Source organism: Chrysochloris asiatica, unplaced genomic scaffold, assembly GCF_000296735.1.
Source record: "Chrysochloris asiatica unplaced genomic scaffold, ChrAsi1.0 scaffold00009, whole genome shotgun sequence".
Taxonomy (NCBI): domain Eukaryota; kingdom Metazoa; phylum Chordata; class Mammalia; order Afrosoricida; family Chrysochloridae; genus Chrysochloris; species Chrysochloris asiatica.
In genome coordinates, this window is record NW_006408527.1 from 8,229,368 (window position 1) to 8,256,538 (window position 27,171).

Below are 27,171 nucleotides of genomic sequence, written 5' to 3' on the forward strand. Positions count from 1 at the left end.
ACAAACCCAAAATCCAACTCTTTCGTCTGCCTTCTTTTAATGACGTTTTATTTACTTTCTTGTCTTTCTATTTTAATTGCGAATGAATGCTGTCAAGAGGGAAAACAAAATTACGACGGGGTCCTTGCCCAGCCCACGCTGACCTGTGATCCAGGGTAAAAGGGGCGGTTGTTGTTGTTGTTAAGTGCCGTCGAGTCGGTTCCGACCCATAGCGACCCTGTACAGGGTTTCCGAGGGTGTAAATCTTTACGGGAGTAGAAAGCCTTATTTTTCTCCCGCGGAGCGGCTGGTAGTTTCGAACCGCTGACTTTAAGGTTCGCAGCCCGATTCATAACCACTACGCTACCAGAGCCCCTTAAAAAGGGGCGGTAGAGGGTGCAGAACCCTCAATCGAGGTGGAATGGGCATTCTGGCAGTTTCTAGGTTGGGAAGGCGATGTGCTCTGTAATGCTTTTCTGAATTGCGTTAGGCATTTCCTCCTTCATTAGATTTGAGGACGCCTGGCCTGCAACGGGAGCTACTTTTTCTATTTTAGCTCCTGAGAAGTGAGGACTGATGCAGGCAGAATAGTATATTGGGTCCACATGGAGCTATTTTGCAAATCCTTGAAAATAAAGATTCTCCTGTAAGAATTCTGTTATAAGCCTCTCTAGCCAGAGCTAGACTTTACTGAGAGTAATAATATACTTAAGGCAGAAGTGTCTCAATCAGGAATTTAAAAACACAGAGGAAGAAAACAATAGGCACTAAAGGGGAAAGTTTCCCCGGGCAGGGACAGAACCTACCTGGTTATTGTAGCCGTTTCATACCTGTATCAAAATATTTAATGTGATTGATTCCATTAAATCTTTTAATTATACAACTAAATCTTATAGTCTGTACCTTTTTTTAACAATTAAGTAGCAGCCTTTCTGTATCTTTTTTTTTTTCTTCTGCAAGGAGGGAGTGACTTGGCTAAATGAATTGGCTAGCCATTTCCCTTTTTATCTTTTTCTTAGTAAATTAGTGCATTGATATTTTGACTCATGCTTTTGTCTGATGAATATGATTCAGCATTTCTGGTCCTGTAAAACACGGAGTCCCCGTGTGGTGCTGCAGGATAATGTGCTGGACCATAAGGTCCGTTTGAGCCACAAGGTCAGCGGTTCAACCCCACCAGCCGCTCCTGGGAGACCTTATTACAGGATCACTATAAGTTAGAACCAACTTGATAGCACTTAACAACAAAAAGACAAGAGCCAGATCCCAAGTGGTGTGAATTTACAAAGATAAATGACATGGAGGCCTCTTGGGCCCATGCCCAGAACCCGGACTTTCTAACACCTCTACTTTGCGATGCCTACCATGCACTTTTCCTTATAAAAATATCTGCATATAGATCAGAGATCAAAACATTGTGAAAATTTGAGGACCTCTATAACTCTTATTTTTATTAGCTTCTTTCATTACTAGTGAAAAGAGCTCACACTTTTCTTGAATTAAAAAAAAAAATCAGGAAAGACTTAATTCTACCTTTGGGCAAAATTCTGAGAGGGATGGATAATGGCAATGTGCAAAAAAAAAAGGAAAACTAATTTCTGCTTTGCCCTTGAAGAAAAGGATGCGGGCAGGAGGGAAAGGAGGAGGAGGAGAATAATAATAATAATAATAATAATAGGCCTTAATAGGCCTTAACCCTTTCAGGGGTGGTGTGGCACTGCAAGATAATGCACTGAACCTCAAGGTCAGGGATTCAAACTCAACAGCCACTCTTCAGAAATCCTATCTATCTAGACAGGGTTGCTATGAGTTGGAACCAACTCAGTGGCACTGAACAACGACAACCCTTTCAGGAGAGCATGATAGTTCAGTAGGGTAAGTGATAGACTGCATACCACAGAGTCAGCAGTTGGACCCCTCCAGTCTCTTTGCAGGGTGTAGCACTGGAGGTTTTCACTCATCTCTGTCAAGAAATCTGGAAGACAGCTACTGGCCAACTGATTGGAAGAGATCCATATTAGTGCCCTTTCCAAAGAGACGTGGCCCAACACAATGTGGAAACCATCCTAACAGTATCATTAATATCACATGCAAGTCAAATTTTGCTGAAGACGGTTCAAAAACAGTTACCACAGTACATGGACAGGGAACTGTCACAATTGTTGTGAAGTGCCATTACAATTATGGGGATTATTAAAGAAGATGTTGTTGTTGTTGTCAAGTGCCGTCTAATCAATTCTGACCCATAGGGACCCTGTATAGGGTTTCCAAGGAGCAGCTGGTGAACTTGAACCGCCGATCTTGCAGTTCAAATGGCTTTGCAGTCTGGCGCACTAACCCACAGCGCCACACCAGGACTCCAGATAAGAGGTTATAATTCAGGGTCAGAACTGCTCAGGGCACAGTTCCAGTCAGGCTAGCCTCTCAGCCATGCCCACAGGCAGCCCTCTCTCTGCCCAGCTAATACTACACAGCTCTCTTAGGCTGTTGATAATTTTTGACTGGACACACCACTCCACCATAAGCCTCAGCCTGAAGGCACTTGGCTCTAGTTCCTCCAATTAAGTGCCTGGAGGCACTCCACTCTGCAAGCAAGCCTCTGCTACTTGCTTTATGGGCTGGGAAGCCCTCCGCTCTTGTCTGATGCTCTTATTTCTGCTGCTGCTGCTCATCTGCTACAACTTTCTGTCCTTGGGTTGAAGCAGTTCGGTGGGTAGGGATCTCAGTGTCTAAAGGATGCGCTCCTCTCCTGGCTCTTCTTTGTTGGTAGCGAGATGTATGAATAAATTATTTTAGAAGAATCAGCACAAAGCTGATTTCTATGAAGAGGTTAAAGATGTCCCAAATGTTGAATTCCATCATCTCTAACTTCAACTCCTGCTCCCCTCCTACATTTGAGTTCTATCATTCACTGCAACATCTCACAGAACTAACAAACTCACACGGCTGTGGAGGCCACCAAATCTGTGGGTTAGTCTTGAGGCTTCTCTTGAAAGGGGCTGATGAAGCAGCAGTTTAGACAACAACGGGCTGCTGTCTTGCATGGCTGTAGAAGCTGGTAAATTAGGTCAGATGATAGGCTGCTGACTCAAGTTCCCAGTACTGGAGGTCATCAGGAGCCAGAGCAAGAAAGAACTTTGCCAGAGCAGATCATAAGCAAGATACACCTGACATGAATCCTGCCTCATTAACATAACAAAGGCAACCCATTTCCAAATAGGATTATAATTACAGATATAGAGGTTTAAGATTCACAACACATATTTTGAGGGCACATAATTCAAACCATAACAGTGACACTTTAGTAATGCGAAAAAAAAAATGTTTTTTTTTAATCAGTGATGCTGGATCAACTGAATATCCATGTGGGAATAAGAAAACTTTGATACCTACTGATATTTTAAAAAAGGAAATTCCAAGTAGACTGTGGTCCTAAATGTAAAAAATAAGACAATAGAAGATCTTATGAAAGATACCATAGTTTATTATCTTTATGATTTTTTATTGTTATTAAATACAGTCTAGTTGGTTCTGACTCATAGAGACCATATATAGAATATCGGAAGAGGAGCTGGTGAGTTTGATACTCTCACTTTGTGTTTAGTAGTCCAGTGCTTATCCTACAGTGTTATACTAGAACTCCTTTTTATGACTTTAGATAGTCAAATATTTCTTAAATAAATAATAAAAGGCACTACTTATAAAGGAAAGGAGCTCTGGTAGCTTAGTGGTTACGAATCGGGCTGCGAACCTTAAGGTCAGCGGTTCGAAACTACCAGCCGCTCCGCGGGAGAAAGATGAGGCTTTCTACTCCCGTAAGGATTTACACCCTCGGAAACCCTGTACAGGGTCGCTATGGGTCGGAACCGACTCGATGGCACTTAACAACAACAACAACTTATAAAGGAAAGGAGCTCTGGTAGCGTAGTGGTTGCAAATCGGGCTGCTAACCTCAAGGTTGGCAGTTCGAAACTACCAGCAGTTCTGTAGAAGAAAGATGAGGCGTTCTGCTCCCTTAAGATTTACAGCCTCGGAAACCCTGTGCAGGGTCACTATGAGTCAGAACCGACTCCACTGTAATTAACAACAACAACAACAACAACTTATAAAGGAAAATATTACACCTTCGAAGTGCAGAAAACAGTATGGGAAATGAAAAAAAAAAAAAACTTGAATCAAAGTGCTATGTCGGGGTTACAGATAGTTTTGCGTTGCTAGAACATGACATGAACTCAGAATTAGGCTGGAGAGAGGACTGAACCGCAAAAAGCCTTTTATAGCATTCAAGGCTTAGGTAATTTACTTTATAGATATGGGAAAGGATCCGAGGGATTAAAGTAGGATAGTGGTTTGATCAAATTGGTATTTTAGGTGGATAAAATTTGGCAGATAAATCAATTAGGAGTCTATTGAAGTAGTGCAGAAATGATGAGGCCCATGTTAGTGAACTAGGGCAGTGCCATTAAGAATAGAGACAGGGACAGATACTTATGTTTAGTTGATACAATGAGCAGAATCTGAGACTAGATTGAATTTGGAAAGTAAAAGAGGAGGGAGGGGTGTAAATTGATGATAAGGATGTTCGTTTCCTGTGACTACACTAGCAAAGCATCACAAACTCAAACTGGGTAACTTAACACAACAGAAGTTTGCATCACTCCAATTTCCACCTCCATTTGTGCATGCCCATTTTCTCTCTCTATCTCTCTTTTTTTATACAGATACCCATGGATTAAGGATCACCCAACTCCAGTATGACCTCTGTTAACTAGTTACATCTTCAGTGACTCTCTAGTTAATTAACATCACATTTACAGGCACCATGGGTTAGGATTTTACTATATCTTTTAGGGAGCTACAATTCAATCCATAATGACAGGATTTGGATTTGATTGTTCAGATGAATGATTGTATCAACAACTGAGCAATTTGGAGGACATGGAAGGGGAATTCATTTCTGGATATTGGGTACTGCCTGCATGCAGCTGGGCACATAATTAAACTAAGGACTGCAGAGAGAAATTTGTTAGTTATTGAGTACAGTTAACTAAGTTTATGAGACCTTATAGATCACACAGGAAGAGCATGTCAAAATGAGAACTATAATGAGCAGAGAATATAAAATGTTGTTAGGTGCCATAGACTTGGTTCTGACTCATAGTGACTCAATGTACAACAGAATAAAACACGGCCCATCCTCACAATCATTCCTATGTTTGAGCCTGTTGTTGTAGCCGTTGTGTCAATCCATCTCTATGTTACCATGCATGATATCCTTCTCAAGGGACTGGTCCCTCCTGTTAACACATTCAAAGTACTTAAGACTAAGTCTTGCCATCCTCATTGATTCCAGCTGTGCTTCTCCCAACCCTGGTTTGTTCATTCTTCTGGCATGGCATGTGGAACACCATAATTCAAAGGCGTCAATTCTTTGAGCTTCTTTATTCACTGTTCAGCGTTTGCATACAACATGAAAGGGCCAAAAAGAAGAAGAGAAATTCATTCAAGAAACAGAATTAACAGAGGAATAGTAAGAGTTCTAGGAAAATGTGATTAACCAAAACCACGAGTACAGAGAGGTTCAAAGAGAAACAGGATCACCAGGGAAAAGTCAAGTAAGGGGACTTAAATGTGTACAATGCTTTGGTAAGTAAGAGTGATCTTGGTAAGAGCAATTTTATTGGGATGATGGGTTGGCAAGCCAAATTACTGCAGACTGAGAAGTGGCAGAAGAAATATAAACAATGAGTAGGTACCTACTTCACTTACCATAAGGAGTTCTGTGGGTTGTGGGTTAAGTGTTGGACTGCTAACTGAAAGTTCCACAGGAGAAAGATAATCAATCTGCTTCTGCAAAGATTTACAACCTTTAAAACCCTAGAGAGCAGTTCTATTCTGTTCTATAGGGTCACTATGAGTTGGCATCAACTTGTTTTTTTCCACTAACTCTATATTCAAATGAGCTTCAAAAGGGGGAAAATTGGAGACTACACTTAGTGCCTTGAAGCAAAGCAATGATATAGTTATAGCTAAGAATACTCATATGTATGTTTTTGTTGTTAAGTGCTGTCAAGTCTGTTTCCAAGGAGCGGCTGGTGAGCTTGAACTGCTGACCTTGCAGTTCAATCCAACTTTGCAGTCCAGCTCACAGCACCACATCAGGACTCCACTCGTATGTATATACAAGTAATATTTCAAAACTAAGGTATTAAAATGCTGGTATGACACATTATTATCAAATGGATGTTTAAAGCTGTAACTTTATAGGGTAGCAAGAATAAAGATTATTTGGGTCTGTGTACATAGCAGCTGCTCAATAAATGTTTGATGAAGTAAAGAACAAAATTTTCTGAGATATATTACACTTTTAATTGTTATTTTCTGTAGTAAAATTTCAAGAATATTTGCATCTGCATTTTAAGTGTTAATGCTGATATTGATTTTTAGCCTTTAAGATTGACACACGTACGCGTGCACACACGCACACACACACACAATCTATGTATATGGAGCACAGTGACTCTATACAATAAGCACTGGACTGTGAACCACAATTTTGATGGTTCGAGTCCACCAGCCACTCTGTGGGAGAAAGATGACATTTTCTGCTCCTGCGAAGATTTCCAGCCTCAGAAACTCCATACAGGGTGTGACATTAAGCACTGAACTGTTAGCATATCTATTTTTTTTGCCAATATAGAGTAGTGATGATACTTTAAGTAAAAAAGCCAAGGTGCAAATAATCAATCTAGCACTCATATATATGTATGTAAGGTAATGGTGGTTGTGTGCCACTGAGTCAGTTCGGACTCACAGCAACCCTGTATAGGGTTTCTGAGGCTGTACATCCAGGGGAGCAGAAAGCCTCCTCTCCCATGGAACTACTGATAGATTTGAACTACTGACCTTTTGGTTAGGAGCCTACCTCATAATCCAATGTGCTATTGGGAGTCCTTATATGTTTATACGTTGTTGTTGTTAGGTGCCTGTGTGTTGGGTCCAACACATAGCAACCCTATATAGTGTTTCCAAGTAGAAGCTGGTGGGTTTCAACGGCCACTTTGCGGTTCAAATCAACCTTGCGGTCTAGTGCTTATCATATAGCACCACACCAGGACTCCACCAGGACATATAGTTCCTTTTAAACTTACACACAGTGGCAGCAGCAATGGGCTCAAACGGAATGATTGTGAAGATGTCTCAGGACCGGGCAGTGTTTCGTTCTGCTGTGCATAGGGTTGCTAGGAGTTGGAACTAACTCAATGGCACCTAACAATACAAGCTTATAAATATATGTGCTGTCTTTACATGCTTAGAGTATTTCTGAAAGGGCACATAAAAACTAGTTAATTCTGCAGAAGAGTTGTCAAGAGTCTGCAATAGAAGTCCAACTTTATCTTCTTATATATTCCTTTGAGCAGTTGAATTTCTTTTACCATGTATACTTTTTTCTGTGTGAGCATCTTAAAAGTAGTGAAAAACATGGGAAACTCTTCACTGCAGGTTAGCAAATAAGCACAAATAGGTCCGTGCTTAATTTGGTTACTGATATGCTGCCCTGTCAGGGATTGTAAATTTGAAAAGAGGCTTTGATTCTGTAAGAAAGTGCTGTGAAATTGGGAAAGCGACAGATGTCAACCATTGTTGTTGTTGTTGTTAGGTGCCATCGAGTTGGTACGGATTCATAGCAACCTTATGCACAGCAGAACGAAACACTGCCCGATCCTGGGCCAACCTCACTACTATTGCCACGCTTGAGTCCATTGATACTGCCACTTTGTCAACCCATCTTGCTGAGGGGCTTTCTCTTTCTCTGACCCTCCACCCTACCAAACATGATATCCTTCTCCAGCGACTGGTCCCTCCTGCCCATATGTCTGAAGTACGAGAGATGAAGTTTGGCCATCCTGGCCTCCAAGGAGCACTCTGGCTGCACTTCTTCCAACACAGATCTGTTGGTTCTTTTTTTTAAATGTTTTATTGTGAATTATATGATATTTTACATGAGATAACTTTAGTTTTACATTCATTCCATCATATATCATTTCATTGGCCTGGTTCCAGTCCCCTCCATGCATCATCAACCAACCAAAGGGTATACCCTAGAAACCCACCCCCCACATTCTCCCCTCCCCCGCTCCCCCCAGTCTTCAGCACACAGTCCCTCTACCTCTCTGGATCCAAAGTCCCCAGCTGCTTCATCACTCCACATCATTGTCTCTGTCTCTATCTCCGGCATCTGTGCTTCTCTGTGTAGGATCCCGCTCTCGGCTCTTCTCCATTAATGGTCCTAGAGACCTCCACTCCTAGACTGGAGAATTAATCACTCCCTTCCTTGCTACAAAACATCTACCCTTACATTTCCAACCCTCACAATCAGTCCTGATAACCATTATTCACTACAGTATCACAAGTTACCCATCTGTATTTCATTTCCTGTTGGTTCTTTTGACAGCCCATAGCAGTTGCAATATTTTCCTCCAATACCATAGCTTAAAAGCATCAATTCTTCTATGTGATGTGATATGATGACAAAATGTGAAATTGTTGACTACAGATTAGTAAATAAGCACAAGTAAGACTGTGCTTGCCAGGCATACAGGGTAATCTGATGGTTGCCGCTTCCATTGAACCCTTCCCTTCTCTCAGAGTAATTTTGATCTTGTGATTCAAGATGGCTGCTAGAGTGTCAGTCATCATAACCACAAGCAGCCTGGAGTGGGACAAAAGAAGAAAGGCAGAAGAGACCACACCCTCTCTTTTGAGGAGACTTCCTGTTAGCACCACATTCCACTAATCTAATATATAAATGTCCCAAATTAGTCGCATATTTCCCCAAACTCTAAAGAGGCTGGGAAATGCCAGCGTCTAGCTAAAAAATCAGGGTTCCTTTGCCAAAGAGGAAAAGAGTCCTAAGAGGCAGCTAGCAATTTCTGTCAAACCAGTACTTTATATATTTGAAAACAACAATCATGTCCCACTTAAGCTTTTTTTTTCAGACTAAGCATCATTTTTCTCTTTGACAAATCTTCGCTGATACTGTTTTTAGATCTTCATCTTTTTGATTGTCCTATGATTATACTCAATAAAGTTGTAGTTGTTAAATGCTGTTAAGTCATGTGCCAACATTTAACAGTATTTACCTCTATTCACTTTAACTATTGCGTTCCTACCTGTTTCTCCTGTCACCTTTGTCTTTCCTCTGTTAACCTCCCTTTTGTTGTAAATTGCTTGTACTGTCACCCATGTTAACATGAGTCTTCTCTTTACCCCTAAATAGTTTTCCCTCCCTACTCCCACCATAATCATCATAGGTTGTTTCTTTTATTAAGAAAACCTTTTCTTAACTTTTTACAACTTTGGTCTCATACAGTATTTGTCTTTTTGTTATTGATGAATCTCACTCAGCATAATGCCTTTCAGGTTCATCCATGTTATGAGGTGTTTCCCAGATTCATCATTATTCCTCAGTGATGGATAGTATTCCATTGTGTGTATGTACACACAGTTTGTTTAACCATTCTGTTGATGAGTATTTAGGATGTCTCCATCTTTTTGATGTGTCTCTTGTAGACAGGATATCGAAGGATCTTGTTTTCTTATCCATTCTGCTCTCTCTGTCTCTTGACTGGTACATTTAATCCATTGACATTCATTGTAATTATCAATAGGTATGGATTGATTGCTGTCATTGTGCTGTGTGTTGTTGTGGTGCTTCTGGTTTCTTTGTTCCACATAATTTTCTGCACTGAATTCATTTTGTTTGTGCGTTTCCTTTTCCTTTTTGTTGTGTTGATCTTTACTAAATCTTTCTGAGTTCCCTCTTTTATTATTTTAATGTGCAGGTGTATTAATTTTCTTTGAAATTACCTTGTAATTTATTGTTTTTCCTCTATTTAAAATATTCTGTTTTATCTTGATAACCACTTGACTTCTTGCCATTTGAAAGCTCTGTATCTACACTATATCATCTTTTCGCTTTGTAGTCGACTTCATTATAAATTGATATATCTGGTTCCATATTTTTAGTGTATTTTACCTTAAATACTCTATATCTGGATTGAGTTCTGGGTGTTGTTGTCGTCATGTATGTTAATCTCAGGTTGTTGGCTGCACTTGTTGGTTCTCAACCCAAGGAATGCCCTATAATATTTTTTGTAAAGTTGGTCTGGTCATTACAAATTCCTGTAATTTCTGTTTCTCAGAAAATGTCCTAATTTCACCTTCGTATTTGAGGGACAGCTTTGATGGGTATATGATTGTTGGCTGGCATTGTTTTTCTTTCAGAGTTTTGTATATGTCATCCCATTGCCTTCTTACCTGCATGATTTCTGCTGAGGAATCAGATCTTAATCTAACTTGTTCTCCTTTGTAGGTAACTTGTTATTCCTGAGATGCTCTCAGGATTTTTGCCTTGTATTTGGTCTTGGAAAGTTTGATTATGATATGTCTTGGTTATGATTTTCTTTTGGAATCTGCCCTGCTTGGGGTTTGTTCAGCTTCTTGTATGCTTATCTTCTCATCTTTCATGCTGTTAGGGAAGTTTTCTTCCAACAACACTTGGATAGTTTTCTCTGTGATTTTTATTGTCTCTTCCTGTTCTAGAATTCCAATCACCCATAAGCTGTTCTTCTTTATGGTGTTCCATATAACACTTACATTTTCTTTGGATTTTTTCACTCTATTTTCTGAGTGCGAAGGTTGGAAACAAAGAGGAAGGCTCAGTCATTGGAAAAATATGACTTTGATGATAGAAATGATGCTGGAGATCGCTTGATAGAATTTTGAAAGACCAATGACTCCTTAATTGCAAATGCCTTTTTTTTTTTTTTTTAATGTTTTATTGTGAATTATGTGATAGTTTACATGGAAGAACATTAGCTTTACATTCATCCTATTGTATATCGTTTCATTGCCATTGTTACAATCCCCTCCATGCATCATTAACCAACCAAAAAGTATACACTACAAGCCTGCCCTCCCGGTCTTTAGCACACAGCCCCTCTCCCTCTCTGTGTCTAAAGTCCCCAGATGTTCCATCTCTCCACATCATCGTCTCTGCCTCCATCTTGGGCATCACTGCTTCTCTGGGTAGCGTCCTGTTCTCCACTCTTCTCCCTTGATGGTCCCAGGGACCTCCCCTCCTAAACTGAAAAGTTAATCACTCCCCTCCTTGCTACAAAACGTCTACCTTTACATTTCCAACCCTCACAATCAGTCCTGATAACAATTATTCACTATTGGCAAATACCTTTTTTAAGCAACATAAAAGATGACTATATACATGGACTTCACCAGATGGAATATACAGAAATCAAATCGACTACATCTGTGGGAAGAGACAATAAAAAAGTTCCATATCATCAGCCAAACCCAGGTCAGGGGCAGACTGTGAAACAGACCATCAATTGCTCCTATGCAAATTCAGGCTGAAGCTGAAAAAAATTAAAACAAGTCCATGAAAGCCAAACTTTGATCTTGAACACATTCCACTTGAATTTAGAGATACTCAAGAACAGATTTGATGCATTAGATACTAATGACTGAAAACCAGAAGAGCTGTAGGATGACATACAAAACATCATGTAGGAAGAAAAGCAAAGGTCATTAAGAAGACAAGAAAGAAGGAAAACAACAAAATGGATGTCAGAAGAGACTCTGAAGCTTGCTCTCCAGCACAGAGACACTAAAGCAAATGGAAGAAATGAGGAAGTAAAAGAGCTGAGTAAAAAATTTCAAAGGAGAGCTCGAGAAGATAAAATCAAGTATTATAATGAAATGTGCAAAGACCTGGAGTTATAAAACCAAAAGGGAAGATTATGCTCAGAATTTCTCAAGCTGAAAGAACTGAAGAAAAATGCAATCCTATGGGCAAAATATTAAATGATACAGAAACCATCAAAATAAGATGGAAGGGATACACAGAGTCACTATACCAAAAGAAATGGTATTGTTCAAACATTTCAAGTATGTGATCAAGAGAAATGGTACTGAATGAAGAAATCCAAGATATACTGAGGCATTGGTAAAGAATAAGGCCCCAGGAATTGATGAAATACAAATTGAAATCTTTCAACAATTGAAACAACACTGGAGACACTCACTCATCTTCCAAAGAAATTTGGAAGATGGCTACCTGGACAACTGATTGGAAGAGATCCATATCTGTGCCCATTCCAAAGAGAGGTGACATAATGGAAGGCAAAAATCCTTGTACAATATCATTAATTCCACATGCAATTAAATTTTACCAAAGATAAATCAAAACGGCTGGAACAGTACATTGACAGGGAACTGCCAGAGGTTCAAGCTGGATTCAGAAGAGGATGTGGAATGAGGGATATAATTGCTGATGTCAGATGGATTATGGCTGAAAGCAGAGAAAACCAGAAAGATGCTTACCTGTGTTTTATTGACTATGCAAAGGCCTTTGACTGTGTGGATCATGACAAGCTTTGGACAACATTGCATAGAATGAATATTCTGGAATACTTAATTGTGCTCCTTTGGAACCTGTACGTAGACCAAGAGGCAGTCATTAGAATGGAACAAGGGGACTCAGAATGGCTTAAAATTAGGAAAGGTGTGTGTCAGACTGCCAAAAGAACCAATAGATCTGTTTTGGAAGAAGTGCAGCCAGAGTGCTCCTTGGAGGCCAGGATGGCTAAGCTTTGCGTCTCATACTTTGGACATATTGTCAGGAGGGAACAGTCGCTGGAGAAGGATGTCATGCTGGGTAAGATGGAGGGTCAGAGAAAAAGAGGAAGACCCCTAATGAGATGGATCAGCCAGGTGGCATCATTGATGGCGTCAAGTGTGGCAGCGGTGGTGGGGTTGGCCCAGGATCGGACATTTTTTCATTGTGCTGTGCATGGGGTCACTATGAGTCAGTTCCGACTCGATGGCATCTGACAACAACAACAAAGGAATTTGTAATAACCAGACCAACTTTACAAAAAATACTAAAAGATGTTCTTTGGACTGAAAATCAACAACAGCAGACAACAACCTGAGATTAACATACATGACAACACCACCCAGAACTCAATTCAGAAGTATTTAAAGTAAGACTGCTTTTTTAGGTGGGGATTGCACACTTAAGTTCTTCCTTTCTGATGTTCCTGAGCTCGTCTGTGCCTGAGATGAAAGATTAACCATTCCTCCCTTTTCATTACACATCTTTTACAATTATAGTCATGACAATCCCTACTAATCCTGCTAGCAATCATTCACAATCCCCCACCCCCTTTTACAAGCTACATCTTAGAAAGAAGACATCAATAAATTTTAAAATATCAAAATACTACAAATCATCTTCTCAGAACACAATGCTATAAAATTAGAAATCAACAATAGGAAAATTAAGGGAAAGAAATTAAATAAATGGAAATTGAATAACACTCAGCTTAAAAGCTGCTGAGTAATAGATCAAATTAAAAAATATTCCTTGAGTCAAATAAGATCAAAAGCACAACTTACCAAAACCTTTGGTACACAGCAAAAGCAGTGCTCAGAGGGCAGTTTATAGCAATGAATGCACACATCCCAAAAGAAGAAACTACCAAAATCAACACCTTAACCCAGCATCTCCAACAATTAGAAAAAGAGCAGCAAAGTAAACTTACTGTCACCAGAAGAAAAGAAATGATAAAGGCTAAAGTAGAAATAAATGAAATAGAAAAAATAAAAATAGTGGAAAGAACCAGTAAGACAAGAAGTTGGTTCTTTCATAGGATTAGTAAAATCAAAAAACCATTGGCAAGAAGGAGAATATACATGTAACACGAATAGGAAATGATATGGGTGACGTCACAGTAGAATCAACAGAAGAATGTTGTTAGTTGTTAGGTGCTGTCGAGTCAGTTCAGACTCACAGCAATTATACGAACAACAGAGCAAAACACTGGCTGGTCCTGGGCCATCCTCACAATTTTGCTATGCTTGAGGCCATTGTTGCTGCTTCTGTGCAAACCCCCCATTGGCGGTCTGCCTCTTTTTCACTGACCCTCCACTTTACCAAGCATGATGTGCTCTGGCTGTACTTCCAAGACAGATTTGTTTGTTCTTCTGGCAGTCCATGGAACTTCCAATATTCTTCTCTAACACCATAATTCAAATGCATCAATTCTTTTATGGAGTCCCTATACCACCACTCCTATTTAAGTATCTCATACAGGAAGAAATGTTCATGCCTCAGGTTGCAATGTCGATGAATTCTATGGCAAAATATTGAATGGCACAGGAAGTGTCAAAAGAAGATGGAAAGAATACACAGAGTTACTACACCAAAAACAATTGGTTGATAGTCAACCATTTCAAAAGATAGCATACGATCAATAACCATTGATACTGAAAAAAGAAGCCCAAACTGCACTAAAGGCCTTGACCAAAAATAAGACTCCAGGAACTGATGGAATATAAATTGAAATGTTTCAGAAAATGGATACAATGGTGGAGGCACTTGCTCATCTATGTTAAGAACGTTGAAAGACAGCTACCTGGCCAATTGATAGGAAGAGATCTGTATTTGTGCCCATTCCAAAAAGAGGTGACCCAGTGGAATGTGGAAAGCATTGAACAACATCATTAATATCTCATGCAAGTAGATAACTAACAAAACAGATGCAGCGGTACATCTATAGGGAGTTGCTAGAAATTCAAGCTGGATTCAGAAGAGGATGTGGTAGGGGGATCTTGGCTGAGAGCAGAGAATACCAGAAAGAAGTTTACTTGTGCTTTATTGATCATTCAAAGGCATTTTATTGGGTGGGTCATAACAAATTATGGATGACATTACGAAGATTGGATATTCTAATGGTCATAAGGAGCTTATACTTAGACCAAGAGGCAGTTATGCAAACAGAACATGGGGATACTGAATGGTTTAAAATCAGGAAAGGTGTGCAGCAGGGTTGTGTCTTTTCACCACACTTATTCAATCTGTATGCTGAACAAATAATCAGAAAAGCTGAATTGTATAAAGAAGAATGTGGCATCAGGATTGGAGAAGACTCATTAACAAGCTGCAATATGCAGGTGATACAACCTAGCTAGCTGGAAGGGAAGAGGACAAAATACTTACTGATGAAGATCAAAGAACACAGCTTTAGAATGGATTATACCTCAATGTACAGAAAGTAGAAATCTTCACAACTGGACCAATAAATAACATCATGATAAACTGAGAAAAGATTGAAATTGTCAACGACTTCACTTTGCTTGGCTCCACTACTATCACCACTCATGGAAGCAGCAGTCTGCTGCACAAGACCTCTTTAGAGTGTTCAAGAGCAAAGAGGTCAGTTTGAGGACTAACATGTGCCTGACCCAAGCCATAGTATTTTCAGTCACCTCATATGCATGTGCAACAAGGAAGACCATAGAAAAACTGATGCATTTGAATTATGGTGTTGACAAACAATATTGAAAGTACCATGGACTGCCAGAAGAAGCAATAAATCTATTTTAGAAGAAGTACTGGTGTGGTACCGCAGGATAAAGGACAGGGCCACAAGGTCAGCAGCACAAACTCACCAGCCACTCCTCTGAAACCCTATGCAGGGTCGCTATGAGTTGGAACTAACTCGATGACACTTAAAAACAACAACAAATAACAAGGATGAAGGAAAAGATCACTGCAAAACACATTTATTATCAACCTAGTACAGACATTTATAAACAAATGTGAATCAGCTATTTCTGTGTAATAAAACAATTATAACATCTCAGGGGCATGTGAATCAGTCAGCTATTTCTGTGTAACAAAACAACCATGAACATTTCTTTTCACTCACTTTTTTATAGGTGTTTAGGCTCAGCTGATCTATGCTGGGCAGCCCTGCTGATCTTGTCAGTGTTTGCTCATGTGTCTGAGGGCATTGGGGCTGGCTGATACAGGATAAGTTTTGCTAGTGGCTTAGCTATGCTGGGTCATCTTCCTATGTCTTTCACTCTCTTATTGATATCTGCAGATTAGCTTGAGTGTATTATTCCATTGGAAATGGAAGTAAGCCCTAGTAGTCCTGGCATGTTGCTATACGATAAACACTGGGCCAAAGGTCAGCTTGAACTAAAAGGTCGGTGGTTCAAACTCACCAGCCACTCCTTGGAGACCCTATATAGGGTCACTATGAGTTGGAACAAATTCAATGGCACTTAACAACAAAATTGCACAAATAGTCTCCAACCCTTTGATCATGTTGTGCCTGCTGTACTTCATGGACTAAAGTAAGTCACATGGCAAGCCCAAAGTCAGAGCCAACAAAGGACAATATGTGAGGGGGCACAAATATGAGGGAAAGCAAAAAAATATATATATTGCTATAAACATTATAGAAATTTTTATAAAATAAAAATAACAAAATGTGAAACTTGTTTCTCGACATATCTTCTATCTAGGTCTATGTACTTTTTTTTTTCTTAAATGTTTTATTGTGAATTATGTGATAGTGTACATGGGAGAACATCAGTTTTACATTCATTCTATCGTATATCATCTCATTGCCATGGTTACAATCCCCTCTATGCAGCATCAATCAACCAAAGGGTATACCCTAGAAGCCTGCCCCCCACAACCCCCAAGTCTTCAGCACACAGTCTCTCTCCCTCTCTGGATCTAAAGTCCCCAGCTGCTCTACGTCATCTTCTCTGCCTCCATCTCAGGCATCACTGCTTCTCTGGGTAGGGTCCCGCTCTCCACTCCTCTCCGTTGATGGTCCTAAGGACCTCAGCTCCTAGACTGCAAAGTTAATCACTCCCCTCCTTGCCATAAAACGTCTACCTTTACATTTCCAACCCTCACAATCAGTCCTGATAACAATTATTCACTATTGTATCACAAGAGACCCATCTGCACTGCATTTCATCAGCCCCGCCTAGACAGATTGGATACTACTCACTGGAGATTCTATCTTCCTCCAGGCCCTCTGGATCTAGGTTCCCTCTTGAAAGCTTGTAAGCCCGTCACTTCTTGCCTTTGCAGGCCTCCTCTCCCCTTTTGGGTAGCCACTGTCCAAGTTGCCCATCCCTGTCTACTATGTGTGTGGAGGGGGTAGGAATGATTCTTGCTGTAAGGATTTGTTCCCTATTTTGAGCTACTGCTTCCATAGGTGTAGGTCAAGCTCATCAAATTGTATCAGAACTTTTTAAAAATTTATTTAATGTTTTTGTTGTAGATTGAATGAAAGTTTACAGGGCATACCATCAGTTTTATATTCAACAAATCATATAACTTGTTTCATTACATTGATTATAATCCCCTCCATGTACCATCAGTTAACAGTATTTCTCTCTATCTACTTTAGCTTTTTAAAAAACACACCAACTGTAAAACTAATGTTCTCGCATGTAAACTATCACATAATTCACAATAAAACATTTAAGGGCACATTCTGCAAACCTGCCTCCTGGCCCCCCGCTCTTAGTCCTTCTCTTCTTAGTCCATGAATTTAGAGTCCTCAGCCACTCTGTCTCTTCATGTCCCCATCTTTGCCTCGATCTCTGGTGCTGCTGCTTCTCTGGATAAGGTCGCGCATTTTGCTGGTGCGTTTCTCTCTTGATGGTCCTAGGGTCCTCTGTTTCTGGAATGTAAGATTAACCACTCCCCTGTTTTGGTTACAAAACTTCTACATTTACAATTGTGACAGTTGCAATTAGTCATGATAACAATTATTCACTACTGAATCTTATGAATCTTATCCCCATCTCTTTTCACCAGACCCATCTAGACAAGATGACAGCTATTCAGTGGGGACTCTTTCTTTCCCCCCATACTCTTAAACTAAACTCCCTCTTGAAACCTTGTAAGCCAGTCACTTTGTGCCTTTATTGCCCCTCATTTTAGGTAGCCAATGTCTAAATTGCCCGTCCCTATCTACCCTGTGTACAGAGTGGATAGCTTTGATTCTTGATGTGAAGACTCTTTCCCTCTCTGTTGATATTTAGTGTAACTACCACTCTGAGTATAGGTCAGGCTCCACGGGAGAAAGATGAGGCTTTCTACTCCCGTAAGGATTTACACCCTCGGAAACCCTGTACAGGGTCGCTATGGGTCGGAACCGACTTGACGGCACTTAACAACAACAACAACCACTCTGAGTATAGGTCAGGTTCATCATGAAGATGTATCTTCTGTCACTGTAGCTGTTCCAGTCTGCTTGTCCTTTCTAGTGGGAATGTCTCACCTAATAAGGTTCTGGATGGGACTCAGGATTCCACCTAAGGTCCTATACTCTGTAAAGGCTTTGCATGAGGCCTATTTCACTGGGCAAGTTTAGGTATTCCAATCAGTTATAGGCTGAAGGCAGGCTTACAAGTTTTCTCGAATCATATTTCCCAACATTCCTTTCTATCCCATTCAAGTGTCTATTTTACAATAGTAGGTAAGGGAAACTAATATTCATAAGGCAGACAAGGATTTTAGTATTATTTACCCTCTTCAAGCTATACCTAGATCCCTGTATCCCAGAGCTCTGTTGTTCCAAGGTTGAGTATGCATCACTATTTACCTCTGTCCCACTAGGCCATGCAAACCTGTCTCCGTGTTCCCCTATCTATCTTGTTCTTCCGCCTCCTTCCCACTTCTTGGATTTCCCTCTCCAATACCCAAAGTAAACCTGCCACCCCAACCCCATTGTGGTTACCTTATTATATTTCATTAGTTCTTCACTCCATTTAAGACAGTCTATTTTATACAGTAATCTACCTGAACTTCCCACCACCTGGATCTCTGTTCCTCTGTGTTTACCTTCTTTCACATTGTAATTGTTTTGATCATAGACTGACCTCCCAGATCCTCTGTTCTTATAATTTTATTCTGTTCTTGACTCTTCCATTTGTTGACTGAGTTCATGCCATGTACGTCATTCTGCAGTTGTTGTGTGTTCTTGTTGGTTCTCAGTCCACAGAACTTCCTTTAGGATGTTTTTCATAGCAGAGTTGACTTTGGCAAAATCCCTTAGCTTCTGCTTCTCCTGGTATGTTTTGATTACACCATTGTATTTGATTGACAGCTTTGCTAGGTAGAGGATTCTTGGGTGGCAGTTTTTTTCTTTCAGGGTTTTATATATGTCTCCCCATTTCCTTCTTGCCTGCATGGTTTCTGTTGAGAAATCCGAGCTTAATCTGATTTGCTTGCCTTTGTATGTTATATTTCTCTTTTCCCTAGCTGCTTTATCTTCAATTTTGGAGAGCTTGATTATTATATGTCTTGGTGATTGTCTTTTAGGGTCTATCCATCCTGGGGTTCGTTTAGCTTCCTGAATGCTTATCTTTTCACTTTTCATGATGTTAGGAAAATTTTCTCGATCTACTTCCAGCTCATTTGCCTCAGTCACTTTATCTTGTTTCTGGACATGTGCAGATATGGTCATCTGCTTCTGTTTTTTGGGCATATTCAGGTGTTATCTATGGCCTTAATACTTAGATGGGTATGTGTTTTGGTATTTTTTATGCTTTCTGCTTGCCTCCAGGTGGATATGACCAGGAAATGGACTTCCCTTTTCACTCTTCTTCTTGAGAAATTTCAAGATGCCACTGTTGGTCATTTTGATATAATTTAGGATTTAATTTTCAGCTTATTTCCTTTTTTGTCTGCTTGTCCCGCTCCACAATCCCTGTTCAGGTCTTTTTTCTAGTTGTAAACAGTTCAGGGCTGGCTGTAGCTGTTTCATTTTAATTGGAAACTGTCTCTTTAAATTTTGAGGAGATCTGCGCGCATGCGTAATAGAACCCTCTGAGGGTGGGGCTGGGGTGCCCACTAGCTCAGGCACCCCTATAGTCACTAGAATGGAGGTGCACAGACAGCAAAGGACCAATGAACAGCTACCAAAAGAAAAGAATGTCCACACCTCTATGTCTGCAGTTCGGCCAGGCATCTGTGGCTGCTCTGATCCTTCATCAGCTTGGTCTCACCCAAGATGGCGGCTCCTGGAGCAGTTGAGTGTCCTGGACTAGAAAACAATGGATTTCTTGCTTCTGCCACAAATTCCCCAGCTGTAAGCCTTCCAGCCTTCTAAGTATTCCTTTATATGTGGTTCAGAGAGTTCTGAGACCATCCTCTGAGCATGCTTGGTCGGGTAGTCTGTGTTGTTGTTGGTGGAGCTCTTACTGCAATTCTACCCGATGTGCCATCTTGTTTGTTCTCCGTCTATGTGCTTTTGAAGGCAGTGTTTCCTTTCCTCTAACCCTTCCGCCGAAGAATTCTGTGCCATCCCATTTATACCATGTCAAAACAGCAGTTTTGAAATCCTTGTGAGAGTCATTTCAGATTCCTTTGAAATGATTTTGATGAATTTAAGGAGCAAAAAGAAGTCTGAAAGGACAAGATCAAGTCTATAGGGTATATGGGGTAAGGTTTCCCAGTGAAATTCTTTTAGCACAGCCTTTGCTACCCTTGAAGAATTGCGGGAGTCGGGGGGGGGGGTGTGGGGGGATCCCTCATTACAACTTTCCTTGTCTTTTCTTGCCACTGCAGTTTTCAATTTTCTTAAAATTTCTTCATGATAAGCCCCTGTGACTGTCCTTCAAGAAAATCTAAACAGATTATCCCTTTGGAATCTGCTTCTCAAAGTTACCGTAGCCTTCTGAGCTGATCTCTCTGCCTTGAATTTAATTGGTTCAGCAGATCTTCTCAGAAGTCACTGTTTTGATTGGACCTTTGCTTCGAAATCATGCTAAAGAAACTAAGACATGTAGAGACTCAGAACCTGTCTGTAGCCATCCACTGATCACAGAGGTATGTTTAAAAAACAAGGTTAAAAAACAAACAAACAAAACCCCATGCATATGTGAATTGAAATCTTACTAGGAATATGTTTTTTACTTACCCTGGTATAAATATAAACAAATAAAAATTTCCACAAAAGAATTCTTACCAAGAAGTTTACAATGGACGCAATTATTGCCTATTCCATTTTATTTTACTTAGCTGGTTAAGGCTCACTGCATCTGTAGTTTGGGAAAAGTAATGTTCCAGACAGAAACTAAGGTGTCCTGATGGCACAGTATCTAGAGTATTTGACTGCTAGATAAAAGGTCTTAGTTTGAACCCACCAGCTGTTTGATGGGAGAAAGATGTGGCAGTTTGCTTCCATCAAACTTTGCAGCTTTGGAAACCCTATGGAGTAATTCTGTTCTGTCTGTAGGGTTGCTATGAGTTTGAATTGACTCGATAAAGGTTCTTCTGGTTTGGCACACAGAAACTGATTCAGACACACTGTGTTCTGTATCTTAGAAACATAAACTGTAAATCAAACAATTCTGACCATTCTCACTCTAGCCTTACTTGGCCAGAATAAGGTGTTTGATTTGGAGGGCAGCTAACCACAAGATTGACAATTCAAACCCACCAGCAATTTGAGGAAGAAAGATAAAGCTTTCTGCTCCTGTAAAGATTTACAGCCTTAGAAGCCCTATACACAAACACCATGAGTTAGAATTGACTCAATGGCTGTGGTCTTTTTTTTTTTTTTGGGGGGGGGGGTGAGGTGGGGTGGAGAAATAGCCAAAGAGCTTCATGATCCGCTTTAGTGTACTCAGTGTGTGGCACACTAGCTGTGGCTAGTCTGTAAACTGTTTATTATCTGTCCGCAGTCAGATAGGAGGCATGTGCCAGAATGTAAACCAACATACTGCTTCTTTCGTTAAGAAAGACTTACTGAAAAATAATTGCAGCTGAATGTAACAGACTGCTTATTGTTTTAGCTTCTTTACACTTTAATGAAATTTCTGAATCTCTAACCAGTAATGAACAATTCATAGATAAGCATTTTGAATAGCACCACCCAAGCAAAGTCCAGAATCTTCTAAACAAGAATCAGCCTAAAATAGGTATTTCGTGTATCTGAGACAATGGAGGGATATTTTGGAGAAGTAGATTCTTAAGCACTTTGCAAGTACTGTAGGGGACGAAATCAGTTATGAGGGAGGAATTGAAGAACTAAGAGCTGAGAAGGATTGACTGATAGAGCAGGACTTTGGAGAATGAAGCAGGGGATAGGGACAAGATAACTGGATTAGTCTTGCGAAGGAGGCGTACACTTCATCCTCTGTAACTAGAAAACACTAAAGAAGGTATTACTTGCAAATAAATTTGTAGGAAAGTGTGTGGACAACTGAGTTAGTTCATGCCTGGTTGTGTCTCTCTTCTTAGTGAAATAAGTGGTACAGTCATCTGCTGAGAGAGACGATGTTGTTGTTATTAAGTGCCATCTGGTCGGTTCTAACTCCGCATAGGATTTCTGAGGAGTGGCTGGTGAGCTTTAAGAGCTGACCTTGCGGTCCAGCACGTATCCTACAGCACCATACGAGGTCTCCAACTGAGAGGTTTTTACTAGGATGCTTGAAAAGTTGTAGAAAACTCAATACTTTAGTCTTTTTATTCTTTGCTTGTTACTTCTGTTTTGGAATTGGAGGTTTTTGATTTTGCCAAAACTAGTTGTCATCAAGCTGATTCTGGCTTATGGGGATCTCATAGGTATCAGATTAGAACTGTACACTATTTTCAATGGCTGATTTTTCTGAAATAGATAGCCAGGACTTTCTTCCAAGGCATCTCTGAAACCCTCCAACATTTCAGTTAGCAGGTGAGCACATTAACCATTGATACCACCCAGGGATCAAAATTAATTCATTTAGAATCCTAGTAAAATTGTGCCCCATTATTCAATTTACTTTATAAACATTTTTTTCTGTTAACATGTTGTTAGTTTTATTTCCTCAAAAATCTAATATGTATTTCAAAGCAATTTCTTTTTTCCAGTATACTATTTTTATGAAATTATCAAGCATACAGAAAGAGTGAAAAAATTATGCAAGGAGAATTCAAATACCCACCACCTGGATTCTAAAGTATATTTAAATTTATGCTATTTTCTTTTTGAAGCCCAATTAGGAAATAGAGTGGCTATTATTTTACCAGAGTTGATAGATACCTGTGAAGACTTTGGGGAGGAAGGAATTTCTTCTTCAACATGCTAAGCATGAATGTTTTGGTCCTTTTTGTTCACTATTACAAGCCAAACCCAAATTCCAAGTCATAGTAACCTGACCCTTTGGGGCAGTGGGTTTCCAAGGCTGTAATTTAAAAAGAATCCCACCCCCAACAACTTTCTATTGTGTGACGGTTTACACAGCAGATCAGTTATCCATTTACCAATTCTTACACATCTTACCAATCTCATTGACAGCAATCGCCACAATGTAAAGCATTATCCCACTTTCACCCTGTGTTTCTTGGTTCCATTCCTCTGTCTTTCCCAACGCTTCTGAATTTTGTCCTGAGGTAAATGCTGCCCTTTTGATCTCAAATGGTGAACCTCACTGGTGTTGTTGTCCCCCCAATAGTCCTGTCTATTGCTTGGCTGAAAATTGAGTTGTGGGGCTGAGTTCAATTCCAGACCCGAAGGGTAACTGATCAAGGCCCATAGCCTCATCAGCAAATAGAGAGAATTTTCCTTCTTTTTTGCTAATTTGTATGTCTTTAATTTCCCTTTCTTGTCTTATAACTCTGGATAAGATTTGGAGCACAATATTTCATTGTTGTTATTGTTGTTAAATGCTGTTGAGTAAGTTCCGACTTATAGTGACCCTGTATAGGATTTCCAAGGAGCAGCTGGTTGAGTTTGAACCACCCTTATGGCCAAGTGTTTATCCTACAGCGCCACCCCAGGACTCCACAATATTGAAGAGGAATGGAGAGAAAGGGCATCCTTTTCTGGTTCCTGTTCACAGGGCAATGCTTTCAGTTTCTCTCTGATCAGAATGATGTTGGCTGTTGGTTTTGTGTATATGCCCTTAATTATGTTGAGAAATCTCCCATCTATTTCTATTTTGTTGAGTCTTTTTTTTTTTTTAATCAAGAATGGGTATTGAATTTTGTCAAATGCTTTTTCTGCATCAATTGATATGATCATGTTTTCCCCCTTTTTAAAAAAAAAAAATTATATAGTGGTTTATGTTGCTTGATTTCTAGTATTGAATCATTCTTGATACCTGGTATGAATCCCACTTGGTCATGACTGGTATTATTATTATCATTTTTGATATGTGTTGAATTCTATTGATTAGAATTTTCTTGAGAATTTTTGCATTTATATTTACGAGGGATATTGGTCTATGATTTTCTTTATAGTGATGTCTTTGCCTGGTATTTTCAATAACTTCATATGGATGCGAAAGCTGGACAGTGAATAAGAAGATCGTAGAATTGATGCCTTTGAGTTGTGGTGTTGGAGGAGAATACTGAAAGTGCCATGGACTGCCAAAAGAACCAATAGATCTGTTTTGGAAGAAGTGCAGCCAGAGTGCTCCTTGGAGGCCAAGATGGCTAAGCTTCGTTTCTCCTACTTTGGACATATTGTCAGGAGAGAACAGTCGCTGGAGAAGGATGTCATGCTGGGTAAGGTGCAGGGTCAGAGAAAAAGAGGAAGATCCCCAACGAGATGGATTGGCCAGGTGGCATCATTGATGGACTCAAGTGTGGCAGCGGTAGTGCGTTTGCCCAGGATTGGACATTGTTTGGTTCTGCTGTGCATGGGATAGCTATGAGTTGGTTCCAACTCGTTGGCACCTGACAACAACAACTTTGCCTGGTTTGGGTATGTGGGTTATGCTTGTTTCATAAAATGAATTCTGGAGTTCCTTCCTTTTCAATATTCTGGGATAGTTTAAGTAGACTTGGTGTCAGCACATCTCTTAATGTTGGTAGAATTCACCAGTAAAATCATCTGGGCCTGGACTTTTTTTTTTGTTGGGAGTCTTTTAATGGTTTGATCAATTACTTCTTTTTCATAGGTCTATTCAAGCTTTCTACTTAAGTCTGTGTTAGTTTATTTAAGTCATGTGTTTCTAGAAATTGGTCCATTTCTTCTAGATTTTCAAATGTGTTGGAGTGCAATGATTCATAACATTGTGTTATTATCCTTTTTTTATTTCTGTTGGTTCTCTTGTGATATCATCCATGTAATCTCTTATTCTTATTATCTACACCTTCTCCTTCTTTTGTTACATATGCCAAGGGTATGTCAATTTTATTAATCCTTTCACAGACCAACTTCTTGTCTTGTTGATTCTTTCTATTGTTTTTCTGTTTTTTAATTTATGTTTGCTCTAACCTTTATTATTTCTTTCCTTCTGGTGACCAGAGGCTTACTTTGCTGCTCTTTTTCTAGTAGTTGGAGATGCTGGTTTAAGGTGTTGATATTGGTTCTTTCTTCTTTTTGGATTTGTGTATTTAGTGCTATAAATTGCCTTCTGAGCACTGCTTTTGCTATGGCCCAAAGGTTTTGGTATGATGTGTTTTTGTTCTCATTTGATTCAAGGAATTTTAAATTTTCATATTTTATTTTTTATTACCCAGTACCTTTTAAGCAGGGTATTATTCAATTTCCATATATTTGATTTCTTTTCCTTGATCTTCCTATTGTTGATTTCTAATTTTATAGCATTGTAATTTGAGAAGATGCTTTGCAGTATTTTGATGTTCTAAAATCTGTTGAGGTTTGCTTTGTGAACAGCTGGTCTGTTTTGGAGAATGTGCCATGTGCACTGGAAAATAATGTGTATTGTGCTGTTGTTGGGTTGAATGCTCTGTATATGTCTAGGAGATCAAGTTGGTGGTTTGTGTTGTTAAGTTCTTCTGTGTCTTGTTGAGTTTCTTTCTAGTTGTTCTAGCCTTCGTTGAAAGTGTTGTTGTTGTTAAGTGCCATTGAGTTGGTTCCAACTCATAGCAGCCAACCCTGTACAGGGATTCTGAGAAGTAGCTAGTGAGTTTGAATTGCCAACCTTGTGGTTCAAACTGACCTTGGGATCCAATGCTTATCCTACAGCACCACACCACAATCATTGAATGTGGTGTATTCAAATCTTCTATTGTTATTATAGAGTTGTCTATTTCTTTATTCAGTTTTTTTTTTTTTTTTTAGAATTTGATCTATATACTTTGAAACTCTTTCATTGGGGAAATGGATGTTTATTAAGGTTTTGTCCTCTTGTGTAATTGACCTTTTAATCAAGATATAATATTCTTCCTTATCACATATGCTGGTTTTTGCTTTAAAGGCTATTTTATCAGAGACTAACCTTGCTTGCTGAAAGTGAAGAAGACTTAAAATATTTATTGATGAAGATCAAAGAGCAAAGCCTAAGGTATGGATTGCATCTCAATGTAAAGAAAATGAAAATCCTCACCACTGGGCCAATAAACGGAGAAAAAAATTGAAGTTGTCAAGGACTTCATTCTTCTTGGATCAACTATCAACACTTATGGAAGCAGCAGTCAAGAAATCAAACGACGTATTGCACTGTGCAGGCAAATCTGTAGCACAAGACCTTTTTAAAGTGTTGAAGAGCAAAGATGTCAGCTTGAAGACTAAGGTGCACCTGACCCAAGCCATGGTATTTTCAATAACCTCATATGAATGCGAAAGCTGGACAGTAAATAAAGAAGACTGTAGAAGAATTGATACTTCTGAGTTATGGTGTTGGAGGAGAATATTGAAAGTGTCACGGGCTGCCAAAAGAACCAACTGATCTGTGTTGGAAAAAGTGCAGCTGGAGTGCTCCTTGGAAGCCAGGATGGCCAAACTTCGTCTCTTGTACTTCGAACATAATGTCAAGAGGGACCAGTCGCTGGAGAAGGATATCATGTTTGGTAGGATGGAGGGTCAGAGAAAAAGAGGAACACCCCCCCCATCCCCACCCCCTCTCCAGCGAGATGGAGTGGCCAAGTGACAGCATCAATAGGCTCAAGCATGGCAACAATAGTGAGGTTGGCCTAGGATCAGGCAGTGTTTCATTCTGCTGTGCATAAGGTCGCTATGAGTCAGTACTGACTCGATGGAATCTAACAACACTCCTGATCATTTCTGATTGTCATTAGCTTGAAATATTTTTTTCCAACCTTTGATTTTTTTTAGTCTATTTTTGTTTTTGTGTGAAAGGTGTGTCTTGTGTAGAAAACATATTGAAGGATCCTGTTTTCTTTTCTATTCTGGTACACTCTGTCTCTTGACTGGTGTATTTAATCCATTTACATTCAATATTATTGATAGATATGAAATGATTACTGTAACTTTGCTATGTGTTTTTTTTTTTTTGTGTGTGTGGTGTTGTTGGTTTCTTTGTTCTACATACTTTTGTGATCTAAGTTCATTTTGTTTGTGGATTTTCTTTTCATTTTCTTCATTGCTGTAG